Source organism: Apteryx mantelli, chromosome 27 (assembly GCF_036417845.1).
Source record: "Apteryx mantelli isolate bAptMan1 chromosome 27, bAptMan1.hap1, whole genome shotgun sequence".
NCBI lineage: Eukaryota > Metazoa > Chordata > Aves > Apterygiformes > Apterygidae > Apteryx > Apteryx mantelli.
Genome location: NC_090004.1, coordinates 6,409,117 through 6,424,584, shown reverse-complemented (window position 1 = coordinate 6,424,584; position 15,468 = coordinate 6,409,117). Strand labels below are relative to the sequence as shown.

Sequence of the window (15,468 nt, the reverse complement as noted above, 5' to 3'; positions counted from 1 at the left end):
CAGGGCCGTGCCGCGGAGACCGGGCGCTTCATCCCACGCTCCCAGCGAGCCCATCCCGAGCGTGGCTCTGCCCCGCCGGCCGGGCGCCCTCGGAGCAGCCAGAGCAGGGCAGGGGCAAGGGCAGAGCCCCGAAACTCTCCCGCCCCGCAAGCAAAGCGGCCGTGCAGCCGGCCGGCGCGCGGTGCCGGGGGGCGACGCCGTCCCGCCGCGGCACAAACCGCCCCCCGCCACCGGCCCCGCAGCCTCGCGCGACCCGGCGGCTGCAGCCTTTTAAATTTTCACGGGGCACCACCGATACGGGTGACTTTCGCCAGGGTTTTTCCCACGCTGCCACCCCCCCCCCCATAAGGATGCAGGACGACGAGCACCACAGCCCCATCCCATCCCCGACGGACCCCGCCACGGCGATCGCGGCCCCTCCGGCTTCGGCTCCCGCCGGAGCGACCCGCGCTCCCCTCGCCCGCCCCGGCAAGGAGCCGCCAAACAGCTTCCGGGCTATGAGAAGCCTCGAAGCTCTTCCCGCTCCGCGGGGACAGGCTTCGCGGAGGAGCCGGGGCGACGTGCTCCGGAGGCCCCGGCTCCCCTTCGGAGAGCGGCGGCCCCTCCCCGCCTGCTGCGAGAGCCCAGCGCAAGGCGAGCAATCGTTAAAATACATATTTCTCGGGAACTACGCCGGCTACATGGCAGCATCGCCTCGGATCGCTTTTTAATAACTCATTAATAAAATAGTGCACGCGGTGGCCTTATTAAGTGGGACCGGAGCTTGGCTCCGGAGGGGCCGAGGTGGCGGTGCGCATGCCGGGCACGGCTCCACCGGGCAGCACGGTCGAGCCCCGCACCCCAGCAGGCTCCGGCTTCGGCGTTGGGAGGGGATGGACGAGCTGCCAGGAGTTGATTTCCAAACCCCTCCCCAGCAGGGAGGCGCATCCGGATGGATGCTCCGGCCCCCTCGGCCAGGGGACGGCTCCGACTCGAGACGCCGCAGAAGAGCAGCCCGAGAGGGAAGCAGCAGGCTGTTCCCCGGCCACGCCAGGCACCGAGGAGTGATGCCGCGGCCGGGCACGGCAAGTCTGGCCCCGTCCCGCGGCTCTTCCCCCCTGCCATATCCTACCCTTGCAATATTTGTCCTCTTCCTCCTAAATCCTCAGCTCCCAGAGTCCCAGTCGGGTTTTCCTTGGATAACTGCCAGCAAACGGGCCTGGGGAGAAGGGGACAGAGGGCAGAGGCTGGAGCACGTGGAAAACCCACGCTGTTGCGCAGCCATTTACACCTCCAGCGCATCCTCGGCATCTCCCGCAGCCCTGGCAGCGGCCGGGGCGGCCGTGTGCACGGGGCGAGGAGGGCCGAGGCCACCCCGTCCATCCGGCATCCGATGTGCCGGCACGGCGTTCCCGGGCTCCCTGACACCGATCCTCCCGCCGGCCCGGCAGGGCTCAGCGTTAGCCGGGACCCAGTGGCAGGCTGGAGCACGGGAGCCGCACACGTGTTTCCCGTCGACGCTGCTCAAGCGTCCATTAGGGAGCAGGGGCCTCCCGGAGGATCACTTCCCTTCGCCGCTCCGTGGAGATGGCAGGAGGCCGGCGGAGGCGGAAGTCAGGCGGGGACACGGCGCTGCTCTGCGGCGAGCTCCCGGGGTGCCCGCAGCCCGGCAGGGACGCAGGACGGGGCTCGCATCCCTCGCATCCCGGGGCACGGGCAGCAGTGCGGAGTGACGCTCCGGCCCCGCGGCCATGCACCCATCCTGCCCGGCCCCGGTGGCATGCGGCACCGGCTGCAGCAGCGGTGCGGGCGCTGGAGGGGCACGCTGCGGGTCGGCCAAAAGGCTGCTGGAGAGCACAGCGGCAACAGGCCCACTTCCATATATCCATCCCGGCCACGCAGCATGCTTCCTGCATTTTAAACACATTGCAATGCAAGACACAGGTGCTCCGGTGCAGCCAGGACTGCAGAGGGAGCCCCAAAAATGAGCTGGGGCCGCGCCAGCTTCGAGCCCCCCGGAGCGGCGCCGGGGCCTTGCAAAGAGCAGAGCCGATCCGCCTCGGCTCGTTCAGCGCCAGCCCGGCTCCCTGCAGCGTTTGCTGCTCCCGCTGCAGTGAAAATATTTCACGGAGCTGCAAGCTGGGCCCGAGAACAGATTCAACACCTGGGGCAGCGAGGGGCCCGGCGGGCGCTGCCGGCCGCAGCCCGGGGAGCAGCGGGGCCGCGCTGGCGGGCAAATCCCGCGCCGGCGGCTCGCCCCAGCACCCGGCCGCTCTCCGGGCTCTCCGCAGGCTGCGACTCCCCTTTGCCTGCAGCCCAGGCGCAGGCAGCGGGGTGGGTTTTTAATTAAAGCTTTTAAAGAGCCATTACAGAGCCGGGAAAGCGATCGCGTGGAAATGACATCCCGGGCTTCCCGCTTCCGCGGCGGTTGGAGGGAGGAGCAGCAGCCCTGCTTCGGAGAGCGGACACCCGCCGCCGCCGCCGCCGCTGGGCTCAGCCACACGCCGGGGTCCCTTCCGCCGCCGGCACCGGGCCGGCTCAGACGAGGGCTTGTCCCTCGCTCGAGCGGAGCGGGAGGACGCGTGTGGCCGCAGCTCTTCCCCGGGCTGCCCCAAGCCCAGCCCCACCGCGCGGCCACGTTCTTCCATCTTCATCTTAGCAGCAGCCGCTTTTGCAGTGGCAGCAGCCGAGCGGCGGCAGCGAAAGCCCCCGCTCGCAGGGCATCGGCTCCCCCGGCCCCGGCGCAGGCTGCAAGGCATCGGCGGCGCCTTCGCCGAGCCCCGCGGGCCAGGTTTCGGTGATGCCAAGGCGGGAATGGCCCCGCGCCGCCCGGCAGGTCCTCGCGCCCTTCCGTGCCGCGGCCCGAACCGGAGCAGCCCTCTCTCCCGCCCGGCAGAGCCAGAGACAAACAAACAGCCGGAAAAGTGATAAACGGGCGGTATTAAAGCGCGCTGGCACCAGTAATCTGAGAAACGATTAATAACAAAGTAAAGGAGATTTGGGTTTTAAGAGACACGGTTTTTAACCTGACAGCGTTCTTTTAATAGGCTGTATAAAATACACAATCTATGAGATTTCCCAGCGCCAGGATGGCTCAGGACAAGGGCAGGCGCCGAAGCGGGGACCGAGCAGTCCCGCAACGCCGAGTGCCGACCCGCCGCCGAAACGGCTCCGCTCCCTGCCGAAACGCAGCCGTGCCCGCGGAGGAGGAGGAGGAGGAGGGCGGCGAGGGTCTGGCCATTCGGCACGACCTGCACCGGCACCCCGGAGCACATCCCTGCTTGCCTGCAGGCTTCCCCAAGCCCTGCAGGGAGTCTGCAAACCTCCAGTTCCCAGGATCTTCGTAAGTATTAATAAAGAATCGGGGAACTTCAAAGACGCCGCTGCCCGCTCGGCACTGAGCCCCTCGGCAGGCTCCTCGCCTCCCCCGCGCCCGGCTCTGCCCTCTCGCCCCGGCCGGCCCTGCAGCTCGCAGCCTCGCCGGCAGCCCTGCCCGGCTCCCCAGCACCCCTGGCACGCACGCTTGCACGCGTGTGTGCACCGCTGAGCACGCACTCTTGCACACCAGCGAGCACGCACGCTTGCAGGCGTGTGCACCGCTGAGCATGCATGCATTCAGCGGCAAGAGGGGTTTTGCAGCGCAGCTTCCACCAGGAACTGCATAATCTTCCCGGAGCCCGGGACCAAACGCATGTTCTCTCCCCCCACGCACGCACGTCTCCCTTCCCTTCCCCTCGCACTCCCCCTCTCCCTCTGGCTTCCCCGGCACGCTGCCACCACCTTTCCTGAAGAACGCATGCTGGCAGCGAAGCGGAGCTGTAATTAATGGTGCTGGTTTGCCAATCACTGGATCGGGCTTGCTATCACTGGCAAGCACAGGCCTTTTTATTTATTTTACTTAACTGCTGTTGGTAAAACTCCACTCCAAAAGCAAGGCCGAGAGACAGCACAGTGAAATCTCCTCTGGGATTAGGGATTACGCTCTGCCAGGGAACAGCGTGTGCCTGCCTCCCCCTCCGCCGCTGCCGGGGCCCCCGGGGGGCCGGGACGGCCGGGCACCGAGGGGCCGCAGCCCCCGCCGCCGCCCCCTCGCCCTGCCAGCGGCCCCTTGCAAGTGGTCTCCCCCTCCGGCATCGCTGGGCTGCGCCGCCCTCTGCCCCACCAGCTCGGCCCCTCGCTCGGACGAGATCCCGCGGGCTGGAGCTGAGAGCCCGCCGGGGCATCCGGAGCTTTCCGAAGGGGAGGCTGGATTCGGAGCACAGACCCCGGCGGGGCAGAGTGGGGAAGGCAGCGGAGCCCCGGCCACCAGCCTGGGCGCGGGCTTGCGCCCGGGGGATTTCTGGCACCCACCATCTCGGCCAGACCCAGATGCAGCGGGAGCCTCCGCGGCGCCGCTCAGGGAAGGCAAGAGCAGCCCCGGCCCCATCCGCCTCTCGGGGGGCATCAAGAACGACCAGCCAGGATGGGAGCAGGGGGGACGCGGGGGCCCTCGCTGCTGCCGAGGAGATTGGAGCCAGCGACATTCGGCAGCCGAGCCGGGTGGCCGCGAGCCAGCTCCGTCCCCATTAGAGGATGGCGCCATGGTAGGAAATGAGTTTGCAGGGCCTCGGTCCAAGTTCCCTGGGGATGTCCACGCATCGATGACGGCCAGCCCGGTGGGTGTGCGCAGTGCTGAGCCGGAGCCGAGGGCGCCCGCTTGCTGTCGGCGTCAGCAGCACCCCCCCACCGCAGACCTCCCGCTGGCAGCACATCCACCGGGAGCCAGCAGCGCAGCCCCCCTCCGGGGCAGGGAAAGCAGGAGTCGGGCACGAGGGAGTCCAGCCAGGGGCAACCACGGCACGAGCCGGCCGCTGCCCAGCCCAGCAGCCCGGGACCGGCCCAGCTCCGGGCGTGGGATCCGGGCTGTGCTGCCCCATGGCCACAAGGGAACAGCCCAGCAAAGGAAAAACCACCAATTCCTGCTGCTTCGGCACCGGCGCTGCGGTGGCCCGGCATGGGGCACGCCGGCAGGGGAAGGGGCTGGGCGCAGTCGCGCGGCTCCGAGCTTTCCATGCTCCCTTCACGCGGCTCAGGCTGGAGGCTTGCACCGGGGCAGCGTTATCTCTGCAGCCCGCGAACCTGCCCAAGGAGACGGAGCGGAAGCAGCTCCGCAGGGAAGCAGCTCACCAGAGCTCCCGGTACCTCTGACTGCACATCCCTCGCCAGCAATGCAGTGGGGTGGTCATGCCGGCAGGAAGAGCCGCTCAGCTGGAGATGGCTCGAGGTGATGCAAAGAGCAGCCGAAGCCACCCAGGTGGCTCATCGCAGCCGGGCGCGCTGCAGCCGGGGCCCTCGGGTCGGGCAGGAGCGGCGAGAGGCCGGGAGCGGCGAGCGCAGCGCAGAAAGCAAGGCAGCCGCGCCGCGGGGCCGGCTCCATATCCCTCCTTCAGCACGGACCAAGTTTGTACGATCCAGGCTCCTTGCAAACCGCTTGGATCAAAAAGGGTCTGGAAACGAGGTTTCAAGAGCAGCTTCGCAGGCCTTGAAGAGCAACCGGCTCCGGGCGCAGAGGGGCTGCTCCTGCCCCGCATCCAACTCCGGGGGCTGCGTCGGCCGCACGGCCGGGGGGCGAATTGCATCGCAGCCGCCCTGCTCCTCTCGGCCGCCTCCGTAACGTGGCCCCGCGCGAGCCCGAGAGCCGGCTGCCTCCCCACGCCCCCGCGGAGCATCTTGCAGCCGTTGAGCGGCGAGAGGTCAGCCAAAAATAGCTTTCGCACCCCGGCCCCCAGCCGCCCACCGGAAACTTTCCCCGGCGGATGGCAGCGGCTGCGCTCTGCCACTGCGTGCGCTCCAGCGCCCGGCGAGAAAAGGCGACGAGACGCTCGGCACCAACCCGTCCCCTGCCGGAGCGGCACGGCCAGGCCCTGCCTCCTCGGGCTGGGGGCGTCCCCGTGCCACCGCAGCCCCGAGCCAGCGCCGCCTGCCAGGCTCCCTCCGGCACAGGCAGCAGCGACATGACCTAGAAAAGCAAAGGGTTCTTCACGCGCCGCGTTGCCACGAGCCCCCGGCGCGAACGGTGCCGGCGTGGGGTGCGCGCAGCCCCCACCGCAGCTGCAAAGAGCACGAGCCGGGGCGGCGGAAATGCTCCCCCGGCTTCGGCAAGTTACCTGCACGGCTACACGCACCCACACGCACCCACACGCGTGCACAGCGTCGCTCCCCCCGTGCGCTGGCTGCTTCCTCCCTCGGCAGCGCTGGGCTCCCGCGGGGGGGACCTGCTCCCCCACGGCTCCCCTTTCCCCCCCCCGGATCCAGACGCTGGCTGCGCGCTGCATGTGCCCACACCAGCACATGCCTGCAGCCCACGTGTGCCCCTTGCAGCGCACCCACGGCCCCAGAGCGCGGCCGCCGTGCGCCGGGGCAGCACAGCCGGGGGGGGGGACCCGGCGCCCCGCAGCCCCCCGGCCACACCACCGCCACGGCGGCCCCCGCAGCCCGTCGTGTTTGCACCAAACAGCAGCCCGAAGCCCACAAGGGGGGGAGAGCTGCAAAAACACCCGCCTGCTCCCGGTGCGGGAGCCCGGCTCGCCCACGCACCGGCGAGAGGGGTCGCGCCGCCCGGCACGCAGCCGGCCCGGCGCATCGGCAGAGCGCCCGGCGCAGCCCGCCTCGGAGCGGGCAGCAGCCCGCCGCACACGCGTGCGTGCACACACATGTACACGCGTGCACACGCCACGGGGCTCGCAGCAGCGCCCAGGCGCCCGCGGCCTTGCCCGCCGCCTCAGCATCCTGCGTGGGGTCCCCGCGCCGCTGGCACAGGGAGCAGGGTCCCGTGCCCCCCCTCCCCGGGGCAGGGGGACCGATCCCCCCCCCCCGGGACAGGGGGACCGCCATCCCCGGGGCAGGAGCACCGGCCCCCGGGGCCGCCCCCCCCCCGGAGCGCCCCCGCCGCGGCCCCGCAGCGCTCCCCCGCGGCGCGGCGCCGCCAGCCCGCCCCGCCGCCGCTGCAGCCCCGCGCAACTTCCCGGCAGGGCCGGGGCCGCCCCGCCCCGCACCGGGGCCCGCACCGGGGGCAGCAAAGTTGTCCGGGGAGGGGGGCGGCGGGGCGGGCACGACGCCACACGGCGGACCCGGGGCTCTGCCGCCCGGGCAGAGCCGCAGCCGCATCCCCGGCGCGATGCCGCCCCCGCTGTGCACGGCGGAGCGGGAGGAGGGGGGGGGGGAGCGCGCCGTGCTTCGGGGCTCGGTGCACCGGGGCGGGGGACGGGGGGGGGGACGGGGACACACACACGCACACGGTGCACCGGAGCGGGGGCCCCGCTTCCCCGCCGCCGCCGCCGCCCTTACCTGCGCTCCGCTAGCAGCTCGTCAAGCCCCGGCGCGGCGCGGCGTGCAGCGGGCTGGCCATCCCCGAGCGGCGGCGGGCGGCAGCCGGTGCCCGGGCGCGCCCGGGGGAGCGCGGCGGCGCGCGGGGCCGGCAGCGGGCGCGCGGCGCGCCGGGCCCCGGTAGCGGCGGCGGCGGCGGCGGGGGGCGGCGGCGCGCGCGCGGCGCGGGCACTTGCTGCATGCGCCGGGCGCGGGGCGCTGTGACAGCGCCGGGCATGGCGGGGAGCGTGCGCGGCGGCGGGGCCGCCTTCGGGAGGCCGCGGGGGCGCGGGGGGGCGGCGCGGCCTCCCCCCCCCCCCCCCGCTGCCGCTGCCGCCGCCGCCGGGCCCCGAGCGGAGTGGGGGGGGAAGGGGGGGGGAAGGTGACCCCCGGGATGCTGCAGCCGCAGGGGGGGGGGCTGCCCGCGCTGCAGCGCTGTGTGTGCGTGCACACGGCGGGGGGGGGGGGATGCACATGGATGTGGTGTGTGTGCGTGCACACGGAGGGGTGCGCGCGGGGGGGATGCACGTGGGGTGTTTGTGTGTGTGTGTGTGTGCGCATGCACGCGGGGGGATGCACATGGATGTGCCGTGTGCGTGTGCACAGTGGGGGGATGCACATGGATGTGGTGTGTGTGCGTGCACGGGGACACACGCATGGATGTGGTGTGTGTGCGTGCATACGGGGGAGATGCACGCGGCGTGTGCACGTGCGCACACAGAGGGGGGTGCACACCGGTGGAGTGTGTGTGTATGCACACGGATGGGGCATGCAAGCCTGCACACGGGTGGAGAGTGCATGCACACCAGTGGGCTGTGCCTGTGCATGAATGGGGTGTGCATGCGTGCATTCAGGTGGAGGGGTGCATGCGCATGGAAGGGATGTGTGTGCAGGCACATGTGTGGGCTGTACATGCGCAGATGGGCGGATGGTGTGTTCTTGCACATGCATGGCTTGTTCATACTTGCAGATGCATGGGCAGTGTATGCAAGTACAGGAGATGGGTGTGCATGCATGCATGGGTACCAGTGGGTCGTGTGTGCATGCACACACGTGCATGGCACACCGCTATGCAGGATACATATGCCACCTGCAAGCAGCCGTGTTGCATGCATGTGCAGGCCCTGGAATGGCATGTTTTGCAGGGGGAACTGTGGGGGTACAGGAGCACGTGGGGTAGAAGGAGAGCCTGGGCACAAGCATAGGGTGAGAGATATGATTGGCACAGCCCATGTTTGCACAAACACAGCACGAGTGTGTGCGACGGAGGATGCTAACCCCTCAGAGCCACGGCTGTGAGCAGAGGGGGAATGCAGAGCTGTGGTTTCACATGTGGGGGGGCACAGGGGCGGCATGAGGCCTGTGTGGCCACACCCACGCGCACTTGGCATGGGGGGGGAGCGCGGTGCAGAGAGGTCATTCCGTGCACAGATGGGGCAAACCTGGGCGTCTGTGTGCTTGATGGGCGACTCGGAGCAGCCGGGGAGCAGAGGCTCCCTTGCAGCCTGACTCCTCACCTAGGGCCGAGTCTGCCTGGAGCAAGGGAAGTGCAGTCTCGGGGGGGACAAGGTGTTCCTGCTGCCGAGCCCGGCCCCACGCAGCAAAGAGCCCAGCGGGATGCAGCAGGGCCTCGTGCTGCACCATGTTGCAGGAGCAGCTTAGCTGGAAACACAGCGTATTCCCACTCCCAGCCGGCAGGAACATTCCCAGGGCAGTGGGGCAACGAGGCCTGAGGCTGCGACGTCCTGCAAGGGCTGGGAGCAGGAGGGAGCACGGGGACGGCTGCTCAGCCCCCTCGGGCTCTGTCGCTCAGCGCTGGCTCCGGCCCAGCCTGGCACCATGCACACTGCAAGCACGGGGACGTATCCACATGAGACCTTCCTGCAGTTCAGCTCACTCCCTGCCTCGCATTCCCTTTCCCCAATACCCCTCCGCAGCCTGCAGGTGCCTGACCCCAGCCTGCCCACACAGACACTCGTCCCCGCTGGGTCAAAGCCGAAAGAAAGAAAACCAGCTCTTTAGACTCCTCTTTATTGCAGGGAGAAGAGCATCATTAACTCGAGTGTGACTGGGGGATGCTCCGTAACCAGGCTCTGTAAATACAGACCGTGGCAATGGCTGCAGTTTAACGAAAGGGCGATCCCCAAATCCGCAGCTCGCTGGGTCTGACTCCCTCTTCCCGCAAGGAATTCGCTCCGGCAGCAGCCGGCGAGGTCTGCATGCTCGATATACTTCCAAATTTAAAAGCACACCGCTTGTCGCCAGCTCTCAGCCCCGCGAGGCAGGCAGGTGGCCACGGGGGCTGATCGCACGCGCATCCCCGGCGGGCTCTGCCCACAGCCCCCTTGCTGGCCGCAGCGTTGCCTTCCTGGCCGGCTCGGCACGGGTCTCCTGCCGGCGCTCCGTGCTGCAGAGCCCCCATCTCACCTGGGGCGTGCAAGGATGCCCGAGGGGCCGTAACCCTGGTGCCTGGTGCCTGCTCCTGGCCGTGCAACACGGCAGTCGTTTCAAGCCCTTGCTTTAGCCTCCTGCCCCAGCTCCCTGCTGGCCCCAAATCCTCGCCCTGGCCGAGGAGCGGCCGCGGGGGCCGCCGTCCTCCCTTCCTGCAAGCCGCCAAGGGGCCTGAGCTCCGGGAGCAGGAGGCACCCGCTGTTACCAGGACAACTGGGTGCTTCTCCGTAGCTGCTCGCTGCTGCCGTATCCCTGCAAACCTCCCCCAGCCGCAGAGCGAGACGCTGGGCCGCAGGTCAGCCCCGCGCGCGCCCCCGGGGCCAGCCCACCGCCGGCGCCCCCGGACCCTGCACTCCCCTCTCCCGGCAGCCGCCCAGCCCGCTGCGCGCAGGAAGCATGCGCGGAGCATCTTCCCCCGCCGACCCGCGTCCCGCGTTTGAGCCATGGTAGCAATCACGGCGCCAAGGCCCCAGTGTCCGCTTCGCCCCCTCGGGCTGCCAGGACCAGGGGAAAGCGCCCGTCAGGGCTCCCAGCCTCCCACCGGGAGCAGAGGGACGTGAATTCGGAGTGGTCGGGGATCGGCTGCAACCAGAGCAGCCCCCAGGGCACGATGGCAACAGCAGCAGCGCTCGCAGAGGTTTAATGCCAGGGCTTTGCCTGGGGGACGGGAAGCAGGACTGTCCATTAAGGCAGCAATAACCAGCGCGGCTGACGCGGGGTCCCAGGTGCCGCTGCGCTGGTTATTTATACCCTGTGGTCATTGCAAGCAGCACCCGCTGCCGCGGACACGGGCAGAGCCAGCGCCGGGGAAGGGCTGAGCCCTCGCTGCCTCCCGGCGCCCTCGAGACGCCGTGCCAGATTGCATTTTCAACACAGGGCCCTTATTTCCCCTTCATTTAGCACGGAAATCAGGGGCAGGCCAGAGCCGCCAAGGTGGCAGATCCCCAGCACCCGGCGCTGGGTGAGGATTCGACGAAGAGCCCGAATCCAGCCCGCGGCCGGGGTCTGGGGGGATGCGGGGATGCTGCAACCAGCCCCGGCCCTCGCGAGCGCCCGGCCCACGACGTGCCGGCTCCGCAGGGCTCGTCTCCCGCGAGCAAGGCGAGGAGCAGCCGCTTTTCAGAAAGACTTAGCCAAACCGGGGCGCCGATCTCAGAGCAGCCCTCGGCTCGAACGGCAGCGAGCGGGAGGGAGGCAGCCCCCCGAGAAGCTCTTAACCCGACAATAATTGCAGCCTCCTGTCTGAATCGCTTCCCATAAACTTTGCTGCGAATTGCTCCAGTGGAAAAACAAAAGCAGGGATAAACAGGAAAATTTGTTTTGCAAGATAATCCGCTTTAATGGGAAGAGGCAATAAGCGCCTGGCGAGGGAACCCTTGCAAGTGCCTCTAAAGAGATGGACAGACGGATGGACAGGTCGGCCCTGGCACCCGTGCCGGGCTGCACGGCCACCGGTCAGCTGAGACTATTTTAATGCTGAAGTTTTCTGCTGGTGGTGGCAGGGAGAAAAGCAAAGACAAAGTTGCCAGGGAAGCTCAGGCAATACACGGAAGAGCAAGAATATGAAAATGCTCGGAAACAAATTTCCCTTTGGGGGTTTGGGAAGGATGAAGGAGCAGCGCTGAGGCTCCTGAGCCAAGCGCCGATCCCACGTGGCTCCCGGATCCCACAAATCCTGTCATTCTGCCCAGGAAGATGCATTTCGGCTCAGTGTCTTCATTTCCTTTCCAAGCACTGTGTGCTCTGAAGGACGGACCGTGACGGCTGCCGCATCCGCCTGCCCGAAGCGCAGAGATGAGCCTTGGCAAGAGGAAGACGCAAGGCCGGCGCCTGGGAAGCGGCTTGGAAGAGCTGCCGCTCCGGCGAGGAAGAGCGCGGCCAGGGTGAGAAAGGTGGCCCGGCCCTTCCCACCGCCCCTGGGGCCGAAACGGTGCAGCTGCCCCGCAAGCGGGGCCGGGCCGGATGCAGCCCCGGCGCTCGGAGCTGTTCCACCCGGCCGCAGCTGGAGCCGGCAGCCGGAGCCGGCAGCCGCCCCGGCCGCGCGCCTGCATGCCAGCAGCCCTCGCGAGCAGGCAACTCGGCGTAAATATTCATCGCGATTAATATACATGAGGGCTGCAGAAAGCCCAGCTGAAGCCTTCAGCGAGGATGTTATCTCCGCTGTTCAGTCCTGCTGGAGTGCAGCGTTTAACGCAGAGGCCTGATGGCTTTTCGCAGCGGGAAAACCCGGAGGTCGGATGTTGGGAAGCTGCTCGGCGAAGTCCCCGTGCCCCCTCCTCGCCAGGGGGGTGGCGTCTCCTGGGGCATCTCCCCCGCAGGCCGGCGGCCCTGGGGCATCCTGGCGGGTGCGACGGGGATGCACTGGGCGCAGGAGGCTGCGGCGAGGGGCCGGCGCCGGCGGAGACGCTGTGCCCGGTCGCCCTTGCCCGGCGTGCCGTGCGGGGGGACAGGGAGTGCAGCCCTGCGGCCCCGCTCTCCAGCCCCTCCAAGCTCCCGCCGCTCTTGGAAGCGTCCAGCCTTCCCAGCGGCCAGGCAAAGCGGCAGCCGTGGGAGATGGCTCTGGATTACCTGGCTCCCCTGGAGACTTAGCCCCGAGGGAAACGGAGGCAGGCGGAAGGGCTGCCCCCCGGCCGCCGGGAGCGGTGGCAGAGGCGGACGCGGTGCCGGCCCCGCGGGACCCGGCGCTGTCGCTGCGCCAGCAACCCGGGGCTTAAACAAGCCCGACATTCCAGCACCCCCGCCGGCCCCCTGCAGAAAAGCAGAGCATAATTAGCAAATTAATCAGGAGACAATAGCCAGGGACCTAACGATGCCGAGCTGCTGCTGGCTCCGTGCGGAGCCGACCCTGAGGCACCGGGCATGTTCGGGGCCAGCCCTCGGTGCCTGCCGGGGATGGCTGCTCCGGCTGCTCCGGCTGCTCCGGCCGCCTTCGGGGCTGCCAGCCTCGGCCGCAGCGCCTGGTGCTTCGGCCCCGGCAGGAACCTGCCCCTTGAGCGTCTGTGCGCCTTCGAAGGGCAGCACCTTCCCCCGCTAATGACAACATTTAAAAACCGTGAATCGGAGCAAATTTGCATTCAGCTTATTAGACTCCCTGCAAATACGGCAAACCTCGTTCAAACTCATTTCAGTGATAAAATGATATTGACTCTGAGTAATTAAAAATCATTTCCATATTCAAATACGGCTGATTGAGGAGAAATGGCTTCCTCTTAATCGCCTGAGGGGGAATTATCAACTTTTGGAGCGCGCAGCCCGGCAAATGCATCTTCTCCTAGCAGCCTGCAAAAGGCCCACGGAGGAGGAAGAGGAGGAGGAGGAGGGCAGCCAGCGGGGCGAAGGTGTGAACGGCAAGGCAAGGCGAGGACGAGGAGCCGGGAAGATCCGGCAAAGCCGCGGGAGGCCGCTTCCCTCCTGCTCCTTGCGCAGTTTGCGGGTAGCAGGAGCCTCCGCGGCTGCAGGGAGCCGGGAGCGACACCCTGGGTCGACCCTAAAACGGTGCCTGCTGCTTCCCCCGTCACCCACTGGGTCTTCCTGGGGAAACGCGTCCTCCCAGCACCCTTTTCCAGCAGCAGCGTTGCAGGCTGCAAAGTCCTGCAAGCTCTGGATTGATCCGAATTCCCCATTGACCAAGACAGGATGCTCCGGGCGAGCTTTGAGCAGCCCCCAAAATGCCCAGGCGGGTGCGAGCGCAGAGGGCACAGGGATGGTCCTGCAGCGCGGCCCCGGTCCGCTCGAGCCCGTTGCGAGCGCCATCCGGGCGCAGCGCGGTGCAGCAAAGCTTCCTGGGTGCGGAGCAATTCGGACCACGTTTCCAGCCCCCCTCCGACACCCACCAGCGCTAATTTGGCCTCCGCTCGGTTTCCTAGGGAGACGAGGCTGCAGCTCGCGCGCAGCCTCCGCACGCGGGGGTGTGCGGGGGGCCGGGGGTGTGCATGGGGAGGGGGTGCGGGGAAGATGGGGGTGTGCGGGGAGACGGAAGTGTGCATGGAGACAGGGATGTGCATGGAGACAAGGGTGTGCATGGAGATGGGGGGGTGCAGGGGGATGGGGGGGTGCAGGGGGGGGACAGGGGTGTGCATGGGGGGATGTGCATGGGAATGGGGGTGGGCATGGGGGCCCTGCTCCAGCCAGACCCCACTCGCTCCGACGCGCCTGCCTGGTGCCGGCACGGGCTCCTGCAGGAAGCACTCGCACCCTGGCTCTCCGGCGGCCCCCGACGCACCCCCCAAACCCTTTCCATGCTCCGTTGACCCTCAAGCAGACGAGAAACGCGGTCGCTGTTGTTTCATCGATCTCCTCTCGCCCGGAGGGGTGTGAAGCCTCCACTCGGAGGCAGCGCAGGTGGGGACAGACTGCGCCGGCAAACCTGGGTGCCAAGGGGACGGGGCGCACGTGCCGCGGCGAGGACGGCACAGGACCCCTCGGCCCCTCCGCCGGGACGCCCGACTGGCTCGGCATGGCCTGGTTCTCCGCTCTCCTGCTGCCTTCCCCAGCCCCTCCACACACGTGTCCCTGCCAACCCTTCCTGCCCTCCCGCTCCTGCGACAACAGGTTGCTCTGGCGCAGCTGAGGCGATCCATGAGGACGAGGAGGGCACGGGAAGGGACCATGAGCAGCCCCAGCTCCAGGACTGGGGCTGGGACTGGGATCGCCCTGGGCTTGGGGAGGTTGCTGCAACAGGGAAACTGCACCCCAGAGGTTAACGGCAGCAGCGTGCTCCCCGCATCGATCACTGCTGCTTGTGGACTCTGTCTCAGCCCCTTGCCATGCCGGCACGGGGATGCACATGCCTGTGCACACACTAGGATGCATGTGTCTATGCATGCACCAAGATGCACACGCATGTGCTTGCATCAGGATGCACATGTCTGTGCACACACCAAGATGCACACACCTGCGCACATGCCAGGATGCACATGCCTGTGCACACACCAGGATGCACACGTCTGTGCATGCACGGGGATGCACATGCCTGTGCACACACCAGGATGCACACATCTGTGCATGCACGGGGATCCACACGCCTGTGCACACGGCAGGATGCACACATCTGTGCATGCACAGGGATGCACACGCCTGTGCACACACCAGGATGCACACATCTGTGCATGCACGGGGATCCACACGCCTGTGCACACGGCAGGATGCACACATCTGTGCATGCACGGAGATGCACATGCCTGTGCTCACGCCAGGATGCACACATCTGTGCATGCATGGGGATGAACACGCCTGTGCTTCCATGTTCAAGGCACTGGAGGGCCGATGGAGCCCCTCCGCGAGGGGCTCGCCGGAGGCCCTGGAAGCGCCCGCGTGCAGCGCCGGCGCCGGGCAGAGCTGCGGGGCGGCACGGGGCGTTCGGGCGGCTGCCAGGGCAGGCGGCTCCGATTTAAGCCCCGGCGGGAGCAGCTCCAGGATGGTGCAGCGCTGCCCTGCCCGCCATTGCCCCAGCGCCTCTCCCACTCCTCCCGGGCTCCCAGTGAACTTCCAGCACCCGGCTCCTGAAACGCAGGCCAGCCGCCGCTATTAATATTAAACGGAGCCAGCGCATCCGATTGATTCCCTGTGCAGCCTGCTGAAAAAAACAAGCCTAAACGCAGCCTCGTCCATATGCGATGAGGCCCGACGTCAGCAGGCGAAACGCTTCCCGGTGCCATCCGAGGGCCGAGGAAGAGGCGGGAGGAAAAGGCTCCT

The 15,468-nt window shown here is 68.1% G+C and overlaps 1 protein-coding gene across 5 annotated transcripts in view; it reads right to left on the bottom strand.

Moving 5' to 3' along the window:
- Window positions 1-7,382, bottom strand: part of ADGRB2 (adhesion G protein-coupled receptor B2) — a 29,159-nt gene extending 21,777 nt beyond the window's left edge. For all 5 annotated transcript variants that reach the window (XM_067311471.1, XM_067311472.1, XM_067311473.1 and 2 more), the window contains exon 1: window positions 7,306-7,382. The gene's annotated coding sequence lies outside the window, so the exon portion shown is untranslated. The remainder of the gene's footprint in view (window positions 1-7,305) is intronic.
- Window positions 7,383-15,468: the final 8,086 nt, after the last annotated feature.